We start from the raw sequence: 12673 nt of genomic DNA on the forward strand, positions 1-12673 counted from the left end.
CGCCAGGACACCTGCACCCCGATGTTTATAGCAGCAATGGCCACGATAGCCAAACTGTGGAAGGAGCCTCGGTGTCCATCGAAAGATGAGTGGATAAAGAAGATGTGGTTTATGTATACAATGGAATATTTCTCAGCTGTTAGAAATGACAAATACCCACCATTTGCTTCAACGTGGATGGAACTGGAGGGTATTATGCTGAGTGAAGTAAGTCAGTCGGAGAAGGACAAACATTATATGTTCTCATTCATTTGGGGAATATAAATAATAGTGAAAGGGAATATAAGGGAAGGGAGAAGAAATGTGTGGGAAATATCAGAAAGGGAGATAGAACGTAAAGACTGCTAACTCTGGGAAACGAACTAGGGGTGGTAGAAGGGGAGGAGGGCGGGGGGTGGGAGTGAATGGGTGACGGGCACTGGGTGTTATTCTGTATGTTAGTAAATTGAACACCAATAAAAAATAAATTAAAAAAAAAAAGAACTCAGGGTGGCAAATGTTCGGGGAGTGTTATTGTCATCCGCAGCCAACACTGACAGAGTTTAATAGGCAGGGGACAGGATACAAAGTGCAAAGTGTGGCACTCACCCCGGAGCAGCTCCCTGTCTCCTAGAAGACACAGGACTTTTCCCAAGAGAAGTTACTTGGAGGCAAACGCAGGAGCTGCTGTGGGAGGTTGAGTGGTAGTGCCCGAGGGGGTCGCTGGCAGAGTCAGTCTTCAACTGGGTCTGGAAGGAAAGGTGAGAATCAGGCCGTGGGAACAGGAATCCTTGTAAAATCTCACTTGATAATTAAATTTCACGGAACTATTAAGTTGCTCACGTGCAAGGCCCATGCCCATGGGTCACCTGTGGGCTTAATTCGTCCCGCAGACCCGCCTAGCTTGGTAACTGTGAAGTGCCAAACAAATGGAGTCAATGTTCAAGGTATCAAAAGATTTCTAAATTCTGAAATTCTGGCTTTTGTTGAGATTACTAGAAGATCTCTCAGCACTGGGTCTGCATTCCAGTGGGTTGAACAATGGGTTGAAATGAATAGAGGCCATTTACTTATTTTTTAATTTTAATTTTATTTTAATTTATTTTTTATTGGAGTTCAATTTGCCAACATATAGCATAACACCCAGTGCTCATCCCATCAAGTGGAATAGAGGCCATTTAGATGAGGCCTGTGGCTTTTAGTTTGCTATAGTTCCCCCCCGCCAACCTGATTGTCCCCTGACCAAGGGTCAGGGGTCACTGTGGCCAATGGTCAGGGGTCACTGAATCACAGCGCTTGCAGTTTTAAAATTTTTTCCCCTCAATACTGAGTAATGCCTCTAAATGCATGTCTTTACTTAAAATGACAAAAAGAAAGCCATCTGAATGTGCAGATGGGAAATTTATTTTTTTCAGGGGAGAATAAAATGGTACATATTGAGCATGAACTAATTGCCAGTCTCTGAGCTAACAGCTTTCCAGGCATAGCCAGCCCCTCCCCATTTTACAGATGAAGAAGTGGAGGCTTGAATGTCTCCAGAAACACCTCAAGCTTCTTAAGGGAAACATGGCCCTGCTCTGGTGCTCGAACCTCTGCTCTTTCCACCAAGCCCCAGGGCTTCCTTGACCTTGAGCGTCTTCCTGAGTGCCTGACTTTCACAGTCTGGGTGTGGTAAGTCCCCAGGGTCACCACATTCGGGGGTGGGTTAGGGGTGAGGGTGGTGGGAGGGAGAGCAGGATGATACACCCGGAATGGGGCCTTATGGTCACCTCTTAGGTTTGAAGTCTGCCTCCCAGGACCCACACGTCTGCCTCAGGACTTAATCCCGCCCACTCAGGGCCAGAGAGGTATTTCAAGAGGGGAAGCGAGGGCTGGTATTGAGTGTGACAGATGGGCCAATCCCAAATCTGGGGCCTCTGGATGAGGAAAAGAAGGCCATGACCAGGAAGTCATGGTTACTCCACATTCATGGCTTTCTTCACATTTCTTGAACTGCCAACAGAGTTTTGAACAGGTAGGGTCCCACCCAGGAGTCTGGGGGCTTCTTGGTTCATGGTCTTCCTGACATGCCTGAGGTGTCCACAGCTTTGATTCAGTCAGCACCTAGAATCTGCCCAGGCTCCCTGGGTTCAAGTCCCAGCTCCCTACTCAGCAGCCCAGAGACCTCCCACCTGTTCCTTGATTCCCCCTCTCCACCCATAGGGGATGCTGTGAAATAATGCAGCTTCAGGAAGCAGTTAGCACCAAGTCTGGCACCTAGAAAATGTTTTATGTTAGCTCTGGGGAGCCTGGGTGGCTCAGTCGGTTAGGCGTCTGCCTTCAGCTCAGGTCATGATCCCAGGGTCCTGGGATGGAGCACTGAGTTGGGCCCCATGCCTCTTCCTCTGCCGCTCCCCCTGCTTGTGCTCTCTCTCTCTCGGTCAAATAGATAAAATCTTAAAAAATAATGAATGCTAATTCTGTAAAGGATGTGTCCCTTTCCAGATGACTCGGAAACTTTCCCCGGGACCCTTGGCTTTATCTACTTGCATCTGCCCACTCTCTCCCTCAGCCGGAGACCTCGGGAGCACTCCACGCAGATGATCTATGCCAGCCCCAGTGACAGAGGCAGCGTGTTCAGGAAGAGTGGTCTGTGCTTCCCAAGCGCCCTCAGCCTTCCTGAGGTCCCGGGTCTGGGGGGCCCGGAATCCGGCCCCACCTGGACCAGGATGCAGCGCGTTCCAGCTCTGTCCACGAGGTGGTGCTAGAACCTCACCTAGGGCTCCGGCCCGGGATTAGCCGCCAGGGCCGCAGGTGGGACCTCAGGACGGATCCTCCAAGTGGAGGAAAGGGGAGGGCAGAGACAGCCCCTGCGGGTGGGATAAGAGGGGCGGCCTCGCTCCCGGTCCCCCTTTGCCTCTCTCCTGTCTGCCGTCCCACCGGACAAGGATGAGGATGGTGAGGCCCGAAGGAGCCGGGTCACCGCCGCCTGGGCCTTATGTCTGTAGCTGAGTCTCTGCTCGTCCTCTGTGTTGGGTCAGGCTCTGGCCCCTCTGTCACTCTCTCTGGTCCCCCTGTGGGTTTTCCATGAGCCTTTCTGCTCCTCTGCTAACACCTCCCAGAGCCCTCCGAGACCACCTGCCCTGTCCTTGCCCTCACCCCCAGCATAGTCAAGCCCAACCACTCGAGCCACCCCTCCTCTGTGCCTTCGCTTCTGCAGCCTTGCCACCACCTCTGCACCGTCAGATCTTTTGCCCTTGGGTCCCCTGGAAGTGAGCGTTCCTTCTTCCCAAACCTCGTTGCATCTCTCCTATGCACTGGACACTTTCAACCATTCCACCGAGCACCTTCTTTGTGCAGCGGGGTGCTGGGGATACAATGGTGAACAACCCTGGCATCCCGGACCTCACGGAGCTTATGTTCCAGGTGCTGAGTTAGGTCTAAAAGGAGTGAGCGGGAGTGTCAATAAAGCATAGATGAGGATGTGTGCAGTGAACCAAGCTAATGGGGTGCTGTGAGAGAGCGTCACTGTGGGGTGTAGACTAGGGGAGTCTTCTCTGAGCAAGTGGACAGCTAAGCTGAGAGCCTTATGGCTGACAAGAGCCAGCTTTGCAAGGGGGCTCAGGAGTGGGGTGCTCCTGCCCAGGGGACACCACGAGGAGGGCTCGAGGACGGGAAGGTACTGGGCTATAGAGAGGAGGGATGAAGGCTGGAGCCCAGCACCCGAGCACAAGGCAGGAAGTCACCAAAGGGAAATCAATAGAGTTTAGACCTTTCTGAGGGTACTGTTGCTGCTTGGTGTGCAGTGGCCTGGGGGAAGGAAGGAAACCACACCGCACCGAGGATGATGGTATCTGGGACATGGTGGGGAGGAGCTGGGGAAGCAGGCCCATGGGGTATGCTCTAGAGATTGACAGGCAGCTCTTCCCTATCACAAAGGGATGGGGTCTCCTGTCAAGTCGAATACCAACTCTGTTGGCTTGGAGGGGACATAGCCTCCTGGAATACTGAGAGGGAGGTGTTCTGGGAAGCGAAGGGTGACATGATGGAGCCGCCAGCTCTGGGGTGGGTGCAAAAGGGGCAGTGTGGCCTGGACCATCGACTTGACATTTGATTCGTAGACTCGAAACTTCCAGAGGCACTTCCAGAAGTGCTTGATGAATTGTGTCCCAGAAAGCATTTTGGGGGGGCCTCCCTTGGGCAAAGCAAGCAGCAAGGGTTGATACCGTTGGGGTCATGGGTGCCAATGGGGCTGGAGCAGGGTCTCCTTCGCTGCCTGCCACCAGGTGAGGAATGCTTGCGGTGGCTGCAGAGAGTGAGGGGCCAGGCTCGGCATCTCTTTCGGCCTTTGCTCTGTGCTCCCCAGGGCTCAGCCCAGTTGGCCCTCAACGCTATTGCATAAGCAGTGGGCTCCAGGCCCCTGGTGTTCTCTCTTTGTGGTGCCACCTGCATGCTTCTTCCCCTGGAGAGAGTGAGTGCTCTAGGAATAGTAGGGTAGTCCAGACTGCCCTGCAGAAGGGGACAGTGGGTGTCTCCCACGCGGCCCAGGAACACTTCCTGGACGCCTGCATCATACCCCAACTTCACTCCTCACCAAGCTTTTGCCTTCCTGTTGAGAAGGCCTGTTGGGCGTTGTTTACGGTAATTTTGCACCTTCCTAAAACTGGGATCCACCGAGCAAGCTGGGGATGGTGGGAGCGAGGACGTGGAACTTTGCATCTGCGGGAGGTGGCAATCGCTGCGGAGGGGACGGGGGGAGGGACTGGAAGCCCCAAGGACAGTGTCCCAGCTGCACAGTGTGCTGTGGCCCTGCCTCTGGGAGGGTGACTGTCCTCCCCGCTGCAGGGGAGGGGCCCGGCACTTGCGCTGCTAGAGGGCGCCAGCACCCTGCAGCGGGGGCTTGCAAGGCCCGCTGGTAGTGGGTGAGATTTGGGGTGTCACAGGGACCTCAGGATGGAAATACTGTAGTGCCTGGACCTGCTGCCTGGCATGCCCTGCACCCCCTCCTCCGCTCTGGTGCTCAAACGTGGCTGCTGCTTCCTTGGGCCTCCCGCAGCCCAGCGCTGGCCCCACTATTGGCTGGGGAGCCCTAGAGTGGGGACCCCTGGCCAGGGCCCCCTCTCAGGGGCTTTGGCTGCTGTGGTGGACACTAGCAGGGCTCCGCAAGTTAGCCCCTGTGTGTGTAGTCGGATCTGCCTGTCCAGGATCCTGTGGTGCCTCCGGCCTCCTCCCTGCAGGGTGACATTCCCCGGGGAGCCCCTGCCCCAGGCCTGTCTGTCCCTCTGTCCTATGGCCGAGCTGGGTGCTGCACTCAGTTGGAGCTCATCTGATGCACTAGACCCGTGCATCTCCTGGGGGCCGGCTCCCGGTGCGCCGCCTGGGGTGGTGGCAAGGCCCTGGCGGACGATGCGTGGGTGAGAAGGTGGTGTGGCCAGGCTAAGATGCAGCTGAAGGGCTGGGGAGGAGGGCCCGGCTGGGGTGGGGGACCTTGGGGGGCGGGTGGGACCACAGCACCTGCAGGAGGACGGAGAGCCGGAGGAGGTGGAGAGGGCAGTGAGCTGCCCTCGACAGCAAGGAGGAGGACTCAGACAGGCGGGGAGGACTATGGGATGAGAAGGTTTGGCCCGGTGGCCACCCTGGCTTGCCACTGTTGGAGAACCAACCCTTGGAGCCGGCTCTGCTCCGACTTCCAAAACTGTTTCCTCCAGGCTGCTCTGGGCCAGGAAAACACCAAGGAGGATGTTTAACCACAGGGCCGGGCTCCCTGGAGGGCGCGGGCAGAGCCACGGTCCTGGGCTGCTGGAGCCTGCGTGTCCCACGGGCCCACTGACGTCCCCACAGCTGCAGGCACAGGTGCTGCGTGTGCAGAGGTCTCTCTGGGTGGCTCTTGCCACCAGCGCCTCTGAACATTGCCAGCCCGGGTACGGGGCATGCAGAAAGTTCTTGGGCCCCCAGGCCTTAGCAGTGTGGGCTGTGGGCATGCCGGGCAGGCTGCGTGTTCTCCTCCCAGCTTCTACTCCGGCAGCTGGAGGATGCTGCTTCTGTGCTAATCCCCAGCAGCCATTTCTCAGGGCTTGAAACTAAACCCTCCCTGTATATAGGGCTTGTCTGAAATGTTAATATATTTGATTTCAAATGTCACAGGGGGATGATTATCACCATTATCATGATGGACATTGTCCAGGGCTCGGGCACTTTGTGCAGAGTGTGTGGAACACGAGGGAGTCTAATGAAGGGAAGGCCTGTGGCTTGGAGGCAGCAGGCATGCTTCTGAAGGCCAGGATGGGTAGAGCGTTTGCATTATCTATGCAGGTTCACCACACACCAGGAGGTGGTGGGCCCTGGCCGGATTGCCGTTCATTCTGTAGTGCAGTGTGACAGTCAGTGGGACTTTCTTGGAGGAGAGGCTCAGAGAGGTTTGGATTCTTGCCCAGGGCCACACAGCAAAGCAGAGACAGACAAGGCTCAGGAAGCAGATTTCTGCCTCTAGATCTTCAGGGTTCTTTCTTCACAAAGGCTTGTTGGTTTCATTTGTTCACTTGGTCAAATAACCTTCACTGGGTGCTTACTGCATGCTAGGTGCTGAGGACAGCTTGGGGACAGGCCATTACCATGTAAGGTTGGTGGGTACACACTGTGGCAAGCCCAGGCTGGGTGTCAGGGTGGCTCAGAGGAGGGATTCACCTTGGCTGAGTTGGGTCAACAGCCAGGCTTCTTAGAGGACGTGAAAAATAGTTGAACTCTGATGGAGGGTAATCCAGGAGTGTGATACCCCATTGAGAATGTCCCGGGAGAAACAGAGACGAACCACCAACTAAAGGACAAATAAATAGCAGAAGTTAAGTGACATGTTGGAGCTCTCACTAGACTCTAGTCCCTGCGAGCAGGAATCAGTAACCCTGAGACGAGTGGCTCTGGGGGAGCTGGAGTGGCCAGGGGCCCCCAGCTGGTCAGTGGCAGGGCAGAGGCCTTTTGTTTTCCTTTTTTAAAAAAAAAATTTCTGTTCATCACGGGAAATTTCAAACACACACAACAGTGGGGAGAAGCTCATAACAAAGCCCCACACTCACGTCAGCCGGCTTCAATAATTGCCAAGTTTGGGCCAATTCTGTTCTGTCTGTTTCCTCCCTGCTCCCTCCACCTCCAGATGATTTCAAAGCAAATCCCTGACATCAGATCATTTTATCCATAAATATTTCAGCAGGCAGCTCTGAACGATAATGACTCTTTAAAAAACATAATCACAATAGCATTATCACACCTAAAAACAGCAGTCGTTCTCCGTCGATGTTCAACATTCAACTGCCTCAATTTTTTTTCTTTTTTTACCAGTTGGTTTGTTCAAGTCAGGATCCAAGCAAGAAAGAGCCACACTTTGCAAGCAGTTAGGCCTTTTAAGTTTCTCTCGAGCTGTACATTTTCTTTCCCCCACCACGTGCCTGCCTTGCAACGTATTTGTTAAGACATCTCGTGCATTGTTGTGTGGTTTCCCACACCTGGCTCTTGCCGTTGGCATCCTCAGGGGTCCGTATGCATGTTCCTCTGTCCCCTGTGTTTCCTGTAATCTGGAGGTCTGGTACTTGGAGCTGGAGGCTTGCTCCCATTCAGGTGCATTTTTTGCATCTCTGGCATTCTTCAAGCACAAAATCAAAAGGCGGCCTGCCAAGCAACCTGTGTGTGTGTGTGTGCACGTGTGTGCCGGTGTGTGTGCACACATGTATATCCACCTGTGCACTACTTTCTTTCCCCTTTGGCCACGACCCGGTAACCACTGCTTTCCACTGTTCACAGGCTCCTCTCAAAGTTGCAAAACTGCTTTAAGGCACCTGCCAAAGAGAAAGCCAGAAGCCACAGAAGTACCCTCTTCTCAAAGCCAGTCCCTGGGATGCTGCCTCAAAAATGCCTTCTTCAGTGGGAACAGAATTCTTTGTGGTGTCTGCACACTAGATTCCTCCTGCTGCCTCCTTCCCTTGCTCGTATTTTGACATCGGGTCCTGAGCATCCAGCCTTCTCTTCCCGCGCCCCCCCATCATTCAGTGCCAGCTCTTTGCCAGAGCTGATGAGTTAGATGTGAGCCTCTGGTTCTGGCCCGAAGGTCCTGGGGGCTGGTGTGCCACACTGGCATAATGCTGAAGTGACAGCAGTGACCCCAACGCCCAGACTGCCCTGGAAATAGGAGGGGGGCAGGGGAAAGGTCAGGAGTGTGGGTTTGCTCTCTGCCGTTCCTGCAGGATGGAAAGCCCTACACAAGCCAAAGACGGAGACTGGAGGGGACAGCTGCAAGTGGAGACAGTGGCCTCATGCTCACTTGGGATTCCTGTCCTGGCAGCAGAACTGTGTGCTCTGTGAGCCACCCACCAACACATGGCAATTAGGGAAGAAATATGTCATTTCATACCCTCACAGTGTGTCTGGTTCAGTGGCCAAACAACAGGGAGAAATTCTTAATCCCTCTCCTTTGTCCCTCACATCCCATCCATGGCCAATGGTGTCAACTCAACCTCCAAGACAGATTTAGAATTATCCTCTTATCTCCATCTCTCAGCCCAGCCCCAGCCCCAGCCCCATCCCCACCCCACCCACTGCTCCTCAGACTCTTACTTTCCCTCATTCTCACCCTAATCCATCCCTCACACAGCAGCCAGAGTCAGAGATATGACACATAAAGCCTATCATACCCACCCCCGGCCTAAAATCCTGTAGTGGATTGACCAGTTGCCCCAAAACTCACATCGACCTGGGATCTCACAATGTGACCTTACTTGGAAATAGATTCTTTGCATGGGTGATTAAGATGAGGTCCTGCTGGAGGAAGGTGGGCCTTAGACCCAATGACTGGTGTCCTCAGAAGAAGAGGAGAGGACACAGAGAGGAAGGCCACGTGAAGACAGGCAGATTGGAGTGATGCATACAAGCCGAGGAATGCCAAGGTTTCTTCCCTAGAGCCATCGAAGGGAGCATGGCCCTGCCAACACCCAGAGTTCAGATCGTACCCTCCAGAACTGTGAGAGAATAAATGTGAGTGGTTTTAAGCCGCTCAGTTGGTGGTACTTTGTTATTGCAGCCCCAGGGGACTGATACAAACCCTTAATAAATGGCATTCAAAATTGTAGCTAGAATAAGGTGGCCCATCATGTCCTGCTGCTCTGGGCACGCCACCTGTTCCACCTGTCCTCTTGATCATCCCACAGACTTCCCTTCAAATGCCTGTTCCCAGAGCGGCCTTCCCAGAACACCCTCCTCCTCCTGACCCAGTGCTCATCAACATTAGGCATCTGTCCGTCTCTCTCAGATTGTTCTCTTGTAACTTCCTTCATGGCACTTGTTCCAAGTGGTAATTTTAAATAGGCTGTGATGTCGTCCCCTTACCCGATCAATAGACATGCATGTCTTTTTGTCCTTTGTCCCTGGCTCTTCATCCTGGGTCTGGCACACTGTAGGTGCTTCGTAAATATTTGCCAAATAAATGAACCCAACATACACACGTGAAAATGTTTCATGGGATGAGGCTGAGAAGAGGGTCAGTCAGTGAAGCATGGAGAGGAGGGGAGGTCAGAAATGACCCAACCCACGGTCCCTGGGTAGGACATACTGAGGAAGGCGGGTCAGGGCCAGGCATCTGTGTTTCATTGTGAACTCGGTGGTGGCGGTGGTGTGGAGGGGTGCCACATGTTTGCCACTATGTGCCGGATTCCTCTGCCGAAAGGACAGAATTTGGCTCTGCCTGCTAGTGAGGCGCGCCCTGCATCTGAGCGGGAAAGGCCTTCTGGCTCTCTGTGCTGTGATTTATGGGTCCCAGACAGAGGGCAAGTGCTCATGATTTACACGAGCCACAGACCCCTTGGGGCAGCGCCTGTGGTCAATGACATCACCCGACGGAGGAGATTTATGGCAGAGGGAAGACACCAGAGCATCCGGGAGCAGCTGCTCCAACTCCCAAGTTTACTGATGGGTCCACCGAGGCCACGAGAAGGCCTGTGATTTGCTCAGGGTCAAAGGTGGGCATCCTCCCTAGGGCAGGCCTGGAAGGGCAGGGCAGGGCAGCACTGGAATCCAGGTGTCTCTGGACATTTCTGGACTCTCCTGAGGACTTTCCTCAGGAAAACAGTCAAAACCAAGCAGATAACAACCCCCACCCCCACCCCAGCTGCTCGCTGGGAGGCTGGCATTTAAGTCACTTGATCTGGCCCAGCTTTTACTTAAAGATAATAAAAGTGACAGTTCTACTTTATTTAAAAGTTAAGCTTTTTAGGGGCGTCTGGGCGGCTCAGTCAGTGAAGTGTCTGCCTTCGGTTCAGATCATGATCTCGGGGTCCTGGGATGGAGCCCTGTGTTGGGCTCCCTGCTCAGTGGGGAGCCTGCTTCTCCCTCTCCCGCTGCCCCTCCCCCTACTCGTGCTCTCTTGCTTACTCTCAAATAAATGAATAAATAAAATCTTTACAAGTTAATCTTTTTAACTTGTTTTTTAGAGATTTTTTATTTATTTATTCATGAAAGACACACAGAGAGAAAGGCAGAGACGTAGGCAGAGGGGGAAGCAGGCTCCAAGCAGGGAGCCCGATGTGGGACTCGATCCTAAGACTGCGGATCACGCCCTGAGCCAGGGGCAGGTGCTCAACTGCTGAGCCACCCAGGCGTCCCCAAGTTAAGCTTTTTAAAACTTCCTAGTTTTTCCACTGATGGAGCCCGTGCTGAGAGGTCACAGCTATCCCTCTGCAGCCTCTGCCTTCACTGCCCTTCTGATCCTTTGATGTCTGGGAGCCTGAGACAGATGTGGGTGGAGGGGGCCAAGTGCGGCAGGCACAGAGGAGGCCTGCAGCCTCATTCACCTCGCCTGATTTCTTATGAGACTGCTCACCCCATCCAATTGGGGTCTAGAGCCTGGCTTTGTGCTGGGCACACAGTGGTGCCTAATTAAGGTGGATGGACAGATGCAAGGAAATAGCCAGGGATGGCTTGAGAGCCTGCAGCTCAGATGATGCTTGGGACTCGCCCTGCCCTCTGCGTCATCGTAGACTTCCTTACTGACACGTGGCCTCTCAGGGCTAAGCCTGGGAGCCCATCTGCACCCCCCTGCTCAAGTCAGAACCCCGTTAATCATTCTTGACTCTTTTCCTTTCTCCCTGGCATGTGCCATATATCTGCAAGAGCCATGGGCTTGATCTCTACAGGGTGTCTCTGAGGCCCCTCTGCTCTCATTGCCTCGGTCACCGCCTCAGCACAGCCCAGCTCGGCCCAGCTCAGCCCAGCTCCCTGAGAGACACCTTTCCCTCAGTCCCTGCTGCCACCCTTGTCGCTCATATAGCTCCTGGCGGTTGGTCATACAAGGGGTGAGGCTCCTAAGATGAAACACACTCAAATCATGGTAACTCTCTGCTTAAAACTGTCACTGGCCTGCTGCACTTGCAGTAAAGTTCTGACTCCTTGGATGGCCCACAGGGAGGCCTGCACATGAGGGGACCCCCTGCCCGTGCTGACGGCCCCTTTGGCACCCCACCAGCACCGCCTGCTTGGCTTGGCTCATAGCCAGCCCGAGCCCTGGGTTCCCTCTACTGGGAAGCTCTTTTCTCTTGCTTTCCATGGCTGGCGGCTCCTCACCCTTCCAGCCTTAGTACGTGTGACTCTGTTAGGGACGGTCCCTCTACCTCCCCCTCATCATGCTCAGGGGCCACCAAGCTACATGGGCTGATTTCATACATGAGGCTCATTGGAACACAGCCCCCCAACCTGTTCCATTACCTATTTGGCTGCCTTGGGGTTAGAGGGGCAGAGCCAAGAGGTTGAGACACAGGCTGTATGGTCCAGAAAGCATAAAATAGTTACCATCTGGCCCTTTTAAGAAAAAAACAAAAACAAGCAACTTGCTGACTCCCATTCTAGCTCAGCCTTTTGTTTACCTTTTTACTGTCACTTTTCACATACAAGAATCAATTTATATATTTTCTTGTTAGCTTTTGTTTTGGTCTATCTTCCAATAAAACTTTAAATTTCCTGAGTGTAGGGGTGTTATATGAGATAGGTGACACCTGTACGCCTGGTCTGCATGGGGATGTTACAGGAAGCATTCAATTATTATCTGACCCAAATAAAAAAGAATAAAGATGTTGTTCAATGTTTCCTAGAACTAATCAAGTAATAATTACTGGTCAGATTTATATTTTTGGATGATGTTGAGCCTACTTGCTCCAAACACACGTACATACCCCCGAGTGGGGCAGATGAATGTCGAGTGTGCATTAATGGCACTCTTGCCCACCTGCACACAGACTCTTCTATTTCTCTCCTAACTCTTCTATTTCTCTTCCTGGATAATCTTTGAGAATGAATTGTCTACAAAGGGTGAAAAGTGGGTAAAACATTTCCCCTGCCAGGAGTAAACAGGACGGAGGATGGACAACGGATTGGTTTCTGGAAGAAGGAGACTGAGCCCAGCATCATGTTCTGGTCTTGATGCCATGAACTTGTTATGAATGGCTTCAATTTCTTTGGAAGTAGGTAGATTATCAGTTATAGCTAGCTAACCATGAGAGCATGTTTTCTCTGTGCCATGGTGTCTTTATCTTAAAAATAGTCTCTGAAGAGTACAGATTACTATTTAGTTGCGTGGGGCTCTTGTGTTAGATTCCCCATGTGTGACCAGGTTATTTTGACTCACAGCCAGACCCACTGGATTAAAGGGAGTGTGGATTTTCTCCCATATCTCGTATTCTTGATG

General features: G+C 53.0%; 1 long non-coding RNA gene across 1 annotated transcript; it reads left to right on the plus strand.

The window, feature by feature from the left end:
- Window positions 1–1866: 1866 nt before the first annotated feature.
- LOC144300792 (uncharacterized) lies at window positions 1867–9442 on the plus strand. The gene is made up of 2 exons (XR_013367570.1): window positions 1867–1993; window positions 7750–9442. It is a non-coding gene; the product is annotated as an uncharacterized LOC144300792 (long non-coding RNA).
- Window positions 9443–12673: the final 3231 nt, after the last annotated feature.

The sequence above is a fragment of the Canis aureus genome, chromosome 29 (assembly GCF_053574225.1).
Source record: "Canis aureus isolate CA01 chromosome 29, VMU_Caureus_v.1.0, whole genome shotgun sequence".
Taxonomy (NCBI): domain Eukaryota; kingdom Metazoa; phylum Chordata; class Mammalia; order Carnivora; family Canidae; genus Canis; species Canis aureus.